Raw genomic sequence first — 11,920 nt, forward strand, 5'->3', positions numbered from 1 at the left:
TGGAATTGCATGCACGATGCTGACTCCTTGTCCACTACTTCTGATGAACGAAAGCGATCGAACAAAGGCCTATGGATCACTGGCTGGCTTAGCTTCTTTTTTAGGACATTCAAGCTTCCAGTCTAATGACTGGACACGACCAACTCCGACTCTATAAGCCCCCGTCTTTACAGGAATTGTCGCTGCTGAGCGTAGATGACTTCCCCATGGGTCGTGAGTGGGTGGGCCACTTCTATTTATCAATAAAAATCAATAGATAGAAAGAAGATCCAACTTTCCCATCAATACTTATACCATAAAAGCGAAAAAGAACCTCTCATCTTGGGATGAGACCCTGGAAGCTTTTGCCCGGCATACTACTATCATATCAGGGGTGAAAGGTGATCATTTGTTGTTCTTAGCAGCTATGGCTATTCATTTGAGTATTCAGGTAATGAATAGTCAATGAGCGAAGGGCGCAGTTACCACAGCTATGAGTTCAAGCGGCTACCCTATAGTAGCAGTTAATTGAGGCTCGACAGACCTGGGCTAAGGAGATTCTCTGGGGAAAGCCCTTTTTTTGGTGAGGTCAGGCACCCCCCACTTTCTGCTAGAGCAAAAATGAAAGAAATCTTGTATTGTATGTAATCCGCCCTCAAAGAGAGCTCAGCTCAAGAGGACTACATTCAACAGAAGAACGAATGAAAAAGGAATTCCTACAGGGAAAGGCAAATGGAAGGCTTTGGGACAACATATTAGTTAGAAAATAAAAACAAAGAAAGACAGAGAGAGGGTGCATGCCCTCTTCTCTTAGAAAGCCCTGGTGGAGCACTAACAAGGGGCAATCCAGAATTCTAGTTATCACTTCCAAGCAATATCGCATAAACAAAGACGATATCATCAGAAAAAGATAGAAAAAAGAGATCTCTTCCATTGGCACGTTTAGTTACTTTGTCAATGGTTCGATTAGATGCTCTTCTACAAACAGGACTTGTCGAGTCTGGTTCGAATCGGGACTGATCGAGTAGAGGATGGTATTTTCGCTTTCTATTTTTCGAGATGGAATGCCTATTATAGTAACCCAGCAAGGGATGCAAGGCTTTCTGACCTTCACCCCTCTGTTTTGCGATCCGGTCTTGGATAAGGCTAGTGGTATCCGTATTCTAATAATTATTAGAAGATCCTAGCTTCTTTTAGAAAATAGGAATGAACCGGCCATCAACATATAAAGGAAATCGAGTGAGGCTTGAAGACCTGTTATTGAATCAGTTGGTGCCATTAATTCTGTTGGAGGCAGGGCAATAGGAAATCTCTCTCTTTATACGAAATATCTTGAAAGGCGAAGAGCGACTACTTTTGACTTTCTGCTCGTAGTTCCTCTATTCTTAGTGTAGTGATACAGTACTAGTGCAAGAGCGCTTACGGCAGCTCGTAGCTATTGGTGGCTTCCTTCTCTTTAAGAAAGAGGGAAGGATTCACCGCTATGGAAAACCTGATCTCATGGATTAGCCAGAACAGTGGAGAAGCAAGGAACTGCTAGTTACATCTTAAGTCTGTAGTGACTCATTCATCGGGAGCGGAGGGAATAGCTTCAACGGAGAAAGAGGGGTCGGAAAGCGAAAGGGCAGAGGGATCAGAGCCTAAAGGCCACTTCCTGATATAGGAGAATTCCAGATAGTGTAGTTATGTCGAGCGACAGAAGGGAGTCTTCAGACTGAATATAAGAATAGTCTTGCTAAGATGAATGCCGCTTGAACGAGTTTAAGAGGTGAAAGAGTTCAATCCCTTTTCAGGTCGGGTTAAAGAAGGGTCTCATCGGGGTATTCACCTAGCTCCCTAGCTTCCTATATTCCACTCGAGCGGGATTAAAGGAGATGAGTTATTCTCGTAGCTAAATGCCCAAGTCGGGCAGGGATAGAGGATCAAGAGACTGTACTCGCCCTCAACCATTCAACAGAAGCAATAGCAAAGAAAGCAACAAGAGTGGAGAGAACAAGCTCTTCAAGCTCAGCTTCGGCAACAGCAACTCGAGAAAGCAATTCAGTTTGTGAGGAACCGGCCACTTCTTTATATACGTTGCCATTTGACGATCTGTCTGTTCAGGCAGGTGACACGGAATTGAGTACGGAATCAGAGAAGGGGGACAGCAACGTAAAAGACTGAGGGAAATGAGTTCCGAGATCTTTTTTTATTCCCAGTTTCGTCTCGTCTATCGGTCCTTAGTCTTAGAGAAATTGGTGGCGTCAAGAGCAAATAGAATCAATAGATAAGATTTTCCTCGATGAGTTGGCTAAAGCCCTTCGCTTCGCCCCTTCTCCTTCGATCCAAGCCACAAGGCAAAAGGCAAGCTGACTTAGAGGCTGAATGCCTACTTTATGAATAAAAGAATTTACCAAAGGCTAGCTATCGAGTCACCCTAACGGAGAACTCTAACTGAACTTTCAAGCTTTCTTTGAATTCTGTGTACCAGCCACCGATTTTCTCTTTTCCAAAATAATAAGTGAGACTTCTCTAAAGAGAGTTGACCGGCAAAAAGCAGATCTTAGCTTAGGGCTTAGACTGACTTCCTTGAAAGATAGCTTGCTTGAAGCCTAAGACGGATAACTTCCATAGTGGAATTCCCGGATCTTACCGTACTTAACTAGTGAAATTTCCGTATTCTAGTCACCCTTTTCTCACTACTCTGGGATGAGCTCTGACTGGTAATAGTCTCATTGGCTTTAGAATAAGTTTCGAACAGATAGCCCGCCAGACGGGCATGCAACCTCAGACGCGCATTCCTTTCCCGTACCCGTAGCCCTTACTCCGGCTTACGTTCGAGCTACTACACTACGTAACCTATCCCGCTTTGTTAATTGTGTTAAGTATAACTGGGATTGTTGTAGAATGTAATCACAATGCACCATGGGAGTGGCAGTAGCTCCCTGTTGCATTGCATGAGTTCGAAGCTGTTATTGCCTGTTGTAACTCTTTATATTACTCTCCTCTGGAGGGTGGTACTCTAGCCCAATCTATCTGGTATGGCTACCAGGTGGTTTTGCTTCTTTGTTGGTGATCCAACCCCTTCTGTGCCGGCTGAGACAGTAAATGATGGACATAGCTTAGTCAACAAAGCAGCCCTTGACCTTAACTTGGCTCCAGGATCTGTGTTTGGGAAGAGAACTCTCATTAATGACTTGGATGCGGCCAATAAGAAGCTCAAGACTCAAGATTCTTCTCAGACCTCATCCTTCTCGTCTGCCGATGCTACCTCAAAGATGTTGCTGTCTGGAATGGCTAAGGAAGCGGCCAACTTAAAGCTTCCCGCCTATGAGACCTAGTTGCTCGTATCGGCTATTACCTCCAAAGCTAGTCGCTCGTCTGCGCCTGCACCTACAGCAAAGGGAACTGAATGGAAGTCCCGGTACGCTCATTATTAAAGGTCTTACTTCTTTTAGAAGAACAGCCCTGTCAACTAGTTAGGCTTCTTAGTAAGCGTAGGACTGATACGAAAAAAAGATTATCCACTGTAAAATAGACTGACTGGCTCATTTGCTCTATGCCTTTCTTCCGCAATTGGATAAGCAAGGACTTTCATTTGATCTAATTTGATAGCTGGGAAATGGAAATCCTTATAGACCCTAAAATCAAAGCTTTCATCGATCTTAGGAGCTTAACCCATCGTCTGGCATCCCAATGATGGGGTTCTTCTATCTGTGGGAGCAACTAAGTTCAATTACAATCATTGAATTGAACCGGGACTCCCATTGTTATAAAGATATCGTACTCAGGGCGTAGAATAGAGATTTTGGCTTGCGATAAAGCTGATCGAACAACTAGGAATCCTATCTATCCACCTCTCCAGACACAATATCTTGAGTACCAAACTTCTTTATGAACTGAGTGCCATTTGATGAGTAACTGAGAAGTTGCAAACCCTTAGCTGCTCTTTTCTCGACTTGGCTTGCTTCATCAGGAAGGGCGAACTTGAAAGCTGAATGAGATGTGCTAGACCGGGGCTTCCCTTTCCTCGGCCACTAAGCGATAGACTTGAGACAGATAGCTTTAGCTGATCTGATCTGCAACTATCTTTTGACTTTGAAAACGGAGTAACCAACCGCCTTACCCGCCAAGATCCTCTGCAATAGGGGACTTGGGGTCCATGGTCAGATCAATAAATTCGACTTTTGGGCACCTTACGCACTGGTCTTCCAGACCGTATAACCTTTTTATGGACTTAAACTCCTTCCTCGGGAATAATGAATGATGAAAAAGCTACAGCCTACTAAGAAAGCAGTGGAAATGCTCCTTGGTGACTAGAAGGAATTCGATCACCAACCGGTCGTGGCACTTATTGGAATGGTGAAATCAAGGAGGAGAAGGAAGGCCAAAGAAAGAGCTTCGAATTTGCTACGACTTCTTCCCAAAAGCTTCGCATTAGCGACTACGTACCTGAAAAGAGTTCGATTTAGGAGAGTGAAAAGCTCTTATTCTTCTTCCTTTTCTTTCATCAGCAGAGAGTTCAAAAAGAGAGGAGCATGAAGATAGTTCAGTTCTTGATGCTCTTCGAGAATCTGATGCTTCAACCTGGCTTCCCAACTTCTACTCCTATAAGAGGTTAAAAGAAACTCGACTGAGTTGGAGAGGAGAGAATGGCCACTCATTAAAGGCTTTCTCCGCGCCGCGGTAAGAGTATCGGCAGAAGAAACGGGTGTAAGGGCTCAATAAAGTCGAAGAGGAGCAAAGAGCAGCTACAGCAACTCAAAAGAAGGGTTCCTACGCTTCAGCTCTATGAGCGAAAGACACTATTCTAGTAGTGGAAAAAACCTCTCTTCTTCTATTAGTAGAGTGGATTCCTATTTTCGATTGACTTTCTTACTTCCTATCCCTGTCGAAAAAGTGAGCTCTTTCCTTCCTCTCCACTCGAAGTAGATTGAGTGACTCCTGCCCTTATAGGTAGTTTAGCCGTAAAAAGTCTTTATTTGTTGAGTGTTGAAACTTCTTCCGCTCCTAGACCTTTAGAATAGGTTTCCGGAAAAGAAGTTCTTCGGGGAAACTCTCTAGTGCCAACGGTGGATCCGGTGCCACATATGATTCTATTATCACTTCCGATAGGCAGGAACGAGATCCCTCCTGCTACCCAAAAGGGTAGACCAAAAGCACTGAAATGAATATGAGAAATGTGGCCTACCTATAGCCTATAGCTATAGAAGGAATCTTTCGTTACTAGAACCCCTTACTAGTGACTGTAAGCGAAATGTATTTAGTGAACGCCTGGTCCTCTCGAACCAGATAAACACTAACCTGGGGATACTGAGTTCAATATTTTTATGTATAGCTCTGTAATCTCTATCTAAATGACTAAGTCTTCCAGTGGTCTCTCTCCTACCCAAAACCATCCCTTCCAGCGTTAGCGCACTAGATCCCAATCTTTTTTGCAGTTCTTAGAGAACCAAAACACCGCAATGTTGCAAGCTATTTTAGCTTGTCCCAACCAACCCCTTCTATCAATCAATGCACACAAATATGCTTGCTTGGACAGACACAAACATATGCTTGCCCCTACACCTTCCTATACCGGAAACCACTATGTCTCCATAGAGGTTCTTAGTCTATATGCCGAGACTAGCAACTGAGAAGGAGACAGATTCCGTTAGACCACTAAGTGAAAAAATGAAATTGTTACTTTACTTTAGATCTTTCGCTAAAGACGAGCTATTTTTTATCCCGAGATCAGAATCAGAAGGAAAGGCCAGACAGAAGAGGGAGAAATTCTTGATGACAGCAATCCTTTCACAAGCCCAATCTTACTTTCTCTTTTCACAAGCAACAGCAGAAGAAAGGGCAAAGAAGCGGCATTCAAGGATTTCCTCAGGCCTACTTAGGGAGAGGGGAGGTGAGACTGAGCTGGTAATGAGCCCTCGTAAGACGGTGACTTTCGCCTTTCGTGTGTTGACGATTCTTTAGGTATGGTTATAGAAATGATCCCTACCAGCATATCCAGTTCAGGATGTTCCCGGATATATGTTTCAGATTCAAAAAGGATGTTAAATAACCCAGCTTATGATGGCAAAAGGGGGAAGTGCAAAATCCTGTATTACTGTTCACGATTCGCTCCCTCTATAGGTACCGAATCTCAAACAGAGCTCTTATTAAATGGTAGCCCCGGGCTGATGTCGTAACATCGGTAGGGAAATTGACGCATCTCCCACTTACCGATGCTTATGACCAGTGAAGAATCTCCAAACACATCCAGCTCTTCAATACCTATATAAACTGCTACTTTCAGTCTGGTAACACAGCAACGTTATTCGAACAGTCGAACTTCAGCTTCACTGCAATGGGGATGTGAGCACCAGGGGTGAGACCGGAACTTCCCCTATTCCGACCTTCTGATTTGATGCACCGTCGAAAAGAATATTCCAGCCTGCTTTTTCTTCTTCGTCAGGGTACCTCATGGGTTCGTAGGCAGGCAACAGATGTTCTCCCAAGTGATCCGCAATCGCACTGCCTTTGATTAGCTTAGAACTTCTCCTTAGAAAAAAAAGTTTGATCTATTGGATTCTAATTTTATCCCGAACCTGCCGTGGACACTTTACTGGCCTATCTAAAGAGAAAGCATTGGGACTCCTTCTTCCTTGCCCGATCTGCTGGCTTCCCTTGGTGGCCCTGGCTAGAAAGCCTTTACCCTTGTCTCAGTCTAAAAGATCCCTAATGGCTTTCACTAGCTTTCGACCTAATTAGCATTAGCCTTCACCTATACCCAACTTTCTTCTTTTACTCAATACCTCCCCTGGCTTTCCTGCCAGGAATTTAGTCTGCTTTCCTTATACTTTAAAAGTCTATTATCTGGGAACTCTCGGGAGAAGGTTTTTACGGACACTAGGCGGGAATTAGGGGTAGGGGCACGGAAATGCCACTCTTGAGAAGGGAAATAAGAGGCACTGGCAAGGCAATGGGCCTATCAAGAAAGAATAAACCACAACTACTGGAGATGGAGCTTATCTACAACCGGTGAAAAGAAACTCTCTCGGCTGGTGATCTACGACCACCCTCGCCTTTTATACTTTTTACAGCATATAGGTGTATTGAAAAAGAAAGTATAGATAGGGGAATAGCCCGTAACATTAGAAGATGAATAAGATTCAAAATATCATCAGAAAAGGAAAGACTACCGCTCGTATCACCAGAAACGTTAGGAAATAGACCAACCATTAGAAAGATAGCTACCATTATACCTAAACTCACAGCCTTATGCACTTCGCCGCTAGCAGGGATAGTTATTTGCGAAAAAGGTGGCTCATTCGCAAATGCTGACATCACCAATTCAGAAGTGTCATATGTTTCAACAAAATGGATCTTCTTAAAGTTAGGCGCATTATAATCCATATTAAAAAAAGAATTATACGACTCTATAGGAGCGAACACGCCGACTTTAGGGGGTGCTTGATCCCAAAGGCCAGGTACAAACCCGAACCACACAGTACAACCAAAGCCCAAACAAACCAAAACCAACAAATGCCCATACTTACCGTCAAAATAAGTACATACATCTACTAAGACATTACTAAACTTATCAAACCCATGGATGATCAAATCACGGAAACCGGCCCCAGAAAAAGTATAAGGTAAAAGATGTTTGTGAGATATTTTGCTGGAATTATATGCCAAACCAAGAGAATGACTTAAAAACGACAACCTATCAATGTATTTTTTTGGTAACTGAAATTCATGATATATCTTATCAGCATCATTCGGATGAAAGTTACAAACAAATCCATAAAGTATCCATATGATAGGTTGTCGTTTTTAAGTCATTCTCTTGGTTTGGCATATAATTCCAGCAAAATATCTCACAAACATCTTTTACCTTATACTTTTTCTGGGGCCGGTTTCCGTGATTTGATCATCCATGGGTTTGATAAGTTTAGTAATGTCTTAGTAGATGTATGTACTTATTTTGACGGTAAGTATGGGCATTTGTTGGTTTTGGTTTGTTTGGGCTTTGGTTGTACTGTGTGGTTCGGGTTTGTACCTGGCCTTTGGGATCAAGCACCCCCTAAAGTCGGCGTGTTCGCTCCTATAGAGTCGTATAATTCTTTTTTTAATATGGATTATAATGCGCCTAACTTTAAGAAGATCCATTTTGTTGAAACATATGACACTTCTGAATTGGTGATGTCAGCATTTGCGAATGAGCCACCTTTTTCGCAAATAACTATCCCTGCTAGCGGCGAAGTGCATAAGGCTGTGAGTTTAGGTATAATGGTAGCTATCTTTCTAATGGTTGGTCTATTTCCTAACGTTTCTGGTGATACGAGCGGTAGTCTTTCCTTTTCTGATGATATTTTGAATCTTATTCATCTTCTAATGTTACGGGCTATTCCCCTATCTATACTTTCTTTTCAATACACCTATATGCTGTAAAAAGTATAAAAGGCGAGGGTGGTCGTAGATCACCAGCCGAGAGAGTTTCTTTTCACCGGTTGTAGATAAGCTCCATCTCCAGTAGTTGTGGTTTATTCTTTCTTGATAGGCCCATTGCCTTGCCAGTGCCTCTTATTTCCCTTCTCAAGAGTGGCATTTCCGTGCCCCTACCCCTAATTCCCGCCTAGTGTCCGTAAAAACCTTCTCCCGAGAGTTCCCAGATAATAGACTTTTAAAGTATAAGGAAAGCAGACTAAATTCCTGGCAGGAAAGCCAGGGGAGGTATTGAGTAAAAGAAGAAAGTTGGGTATAGGTGAAGGCTAATGCTAATTAGGTCGAAAGCTAGTGAAAGCCATTAGGGATCTTTTAGACTGAGACAAGGGTAAAGGCTTTCTAGCCAGGGCCACCAAGGGAAGCCAGCAGATCGGGCAAGGAAGAAGGAGTCCCAATGCTTTCTCTTTAGATAGGCCAGTAAAGTGTCCACGGCAGGTTCGGGATAAAATTAGAATCCAATAGATCAAACTTTTTTTTCTAAGGAGAAGTTCTAAGCTAATCAAAGGCAGTGCGATTGCGGATCACTTGGGAGAACATCTGTTGCCTGCCTACGAACCCATGAGGTACCCTGACGAAGAAGAAAAAGCAGGCTGGAATATTCTTTTCGACGGTGCATCAAATCAGAAGGTCGGAATAGGGGAAGTTCCGGTCTCACCCCTGGTGCTCACATCCCCATTGCAGTGAAGCTGAAGTTCGACTGTTCGAATAACGTTGCTGTGTTACCAGACTGAAAGTAGCAGTTTATATAGGTATTGAAGAGCTGGATGTGTTTGGAGATTCTTCACTGGTCATAAGCATCGGTAAGTGGGAGATGCGTCAATTTCCCTACCGATGTTACGACATCAGCCCGGGGCTACCATTTAATAAGAGCTCTGTTTGAGATTCGGTACCTATAGAGGGAGCGAATCGTGAACAGTAATACAGGATTTTGCACTTCCCCCCTTTTGCCATCATAAGCTGGGTTATTTAACATCCTTTTTGAATCTGAAACATATATCCGGGAACATCCTGAACTGGATATGCTGGTAGGGATCATTTCTATAACCATACCTAAAGAATCGTCAACACACGAAAGGCGAAAGTCACCGTCTTACGAGGGCTCATTACCAGCTCAGTCTCACCTCCCCTCTCCCTAAGTAGGCCTGAGGAAATCCTTGAATGCCGCTTCTTTGCCCTTTCTTCTGCTGTTGCTTGTGAAAAGAGAAAGTAAGATTGGGCTTGTGAAAGGATTGCTGTCATCAAGAATTTCTCCCTCTTCTGTCTGGCCTTTCCTTCTGATTCTGATCTCGGGATAAAAAATAGCTCGTCTTTAGCGAAAGATCTAAAGTAAAGTAACAATTTCATTTTTTCACTTAGTGGTCTAACGGAATCTGTCTCCTTCTCAGTTGCTAGTCTCGGCATATAGACTAAGAACCTCTATGGAGACATAGTGGTTTCCGGTATAGGAAGGTGTAGGGGCAAGCATATGTTTGTGTCTGTCCAAGCAAGCATATTTGTGTGCATTGATTGATAGAAGGGGTTGGTTGGGACAAGCTAAAATAGCTTGCAACATTGCGGTGTTTTGGTTCTCTAAGAACTGCAAAAAAGATTGGGATCTAGTGCGCTAACGCTGGAAGGGATGGTTTTGGGTAGGAGAGAGACCACTGGAAGACTTAGTCATTTAGATAGAGATTACAGAGCTATACATAAAAATATTGAACTCAGTATCCCCAGGTTAGTGTTTATCTGGTTCGAGAGGACCAGGCGTTCACTAAATACATTTCGCTTACAGTCACTAGTAAGGGGTTCTAGTAACGAAAGATTCCTTCTATAGCTATAGGCTATAGGTAGGCCACATTTCTCATATTCATTTCAGTGCTTTTGGTCTACCCTTTTGGGTAGCAGGAGGGATCTCGTTCCTGCCTATCGGAAGTGATAATAGAATCATATGTGGCACCGGATCCACCGTTGGCACTAGAGAGTTTCCCCGAAGAACTTCTTTTCCGGAAACCTATTCTAAAGGTCTAGGAGCGGAAGAAGTTTCAACACTCAACAAATAAAGACTTTTTACGGCTAAACTACCTATAAGGGCAGGAGTCACTCAATCTACTTCGAGTGGAGAGGAAGGAAAGAGCTCACTTTTTCGACAGGGATAGGAAGTAAGAAAGTCAATCGAAAATAGGAATCCACTCTACTAATAGAAGAAGAGAGGTTTTTTCCACTACTAGAATAGTGTCTTTCGCTCATAGAGCTGAAGCGTAGGAACCCTTCTTTTGAGTTGCTGTAGCTGCTCTTTGCTCCTCTTCGACTTTATTGAGCCCTTACACCCGTTTCTTCTGCCGATACTCTTACCGCGGCGCGGAGAAAGCCTTTAATGAGTGGCCATTCTCTCCTCTCCAACTCAGTCGAGTTTCTTTTAACCTCTTATAGGAGTAGAAGTTGGGAAGCCAGGTTGAAGCATCAGATTCTCGAAGAGCATCAAGAACTGAACTATCTTCATGCTCCTCTCTTTTTGAACTCTCTGCTGATGAAAGAAAAGGAAGAAGAATAAGAGCTTTTCACTCTCCTAAATCGAACTCTTTTCAGGTACGTAGTCGCTAATGCGAAGCTTTTGGGAAGAAGTCGTAGCAAATTCGAAGCTCTTTCTTTGGCCTTCCTTCTCCTCCTTGATTTCACCATTCCAATAAGTGCCACGACCGGTTGGTGATCGAATTCCTTCTAGTCACCAAGGAGCATTTCCACTGCTTTCTTAGTAGGCTGTAGCTTTTTCATCATTCATTATTCCCGAGGAAGGAGTTTAAGTCCATAAAAAGGTTATACGGTCTGGAAGACCAGTGCGTAAGGTGCCCAAAAGTCGAATTTATTGATCTGACCATGGACCCCAAGTCCCCTATTGCAGAGGATCTTGGCGGGTAAGGCGGTTGGTTACTCCGTTTTCAAAGTCAAAAGATAGTTGCAGATCAGATCAGCTAAAGCTATCTGTCTCAAGTCTATCGCTTAGTGGCCGAGGAAAGGGAAGCCCCGGTCTAGCACATCTCATTCAGCTTTCAAGTTCGCCCTTCCTGATGAAGCAAGCCAAGTCGAGAAAAGAGCAGCTAAGGGTTTGCAACTTCTCAGTTACTCATCAAATGGCACTCAGTTCATAAAGAAGTTTGGTACTCAAGATATTGTGTCTGGAGAGGTGGATAGATAGGATTCCTAGTTGTTCGATCAGCTTTATCGCAAGCCAAAATCTCTATTCTACGCCCTGAGTACGATATCTTTATAACAATGGGAGTCCCGGTTCAATTCAATGATTGTAATTGAACTTAGTTGCTCCCACAGATAGAAGAACCCCATCATTGGGATGCCAGACGATGGGTTAAGCTCCTAAGATCGATGAAAGCTTTGATTTTAGGGTCTATAAGGATTTCCATTTCCCAGCTATCAAATTAGATCAAATGAAAGTCCTTGCTTATCCAATTGCGGAAGAAAGGCATAGAGCAAATGAGCCAGTCAGTCT

Source organism: Arachis hypogaea, unplaced genomic scaffold (genome assembly GCF_003086295.3).
Source record: "Arachis hypogaea cultivar Tifrunner unplaced genomic scaffold, arahy.Tifrunner.gnm2.J5K5 arahy.Tifrunner.gnm2.scaffold_78, whole genome shotgun sequence".
NCBI lineage: Eukaryota > Viridiplantae > Streptophyta > Magnoliopsida > Fabales > Fabaceae > Arachis > Arachis hypogaea.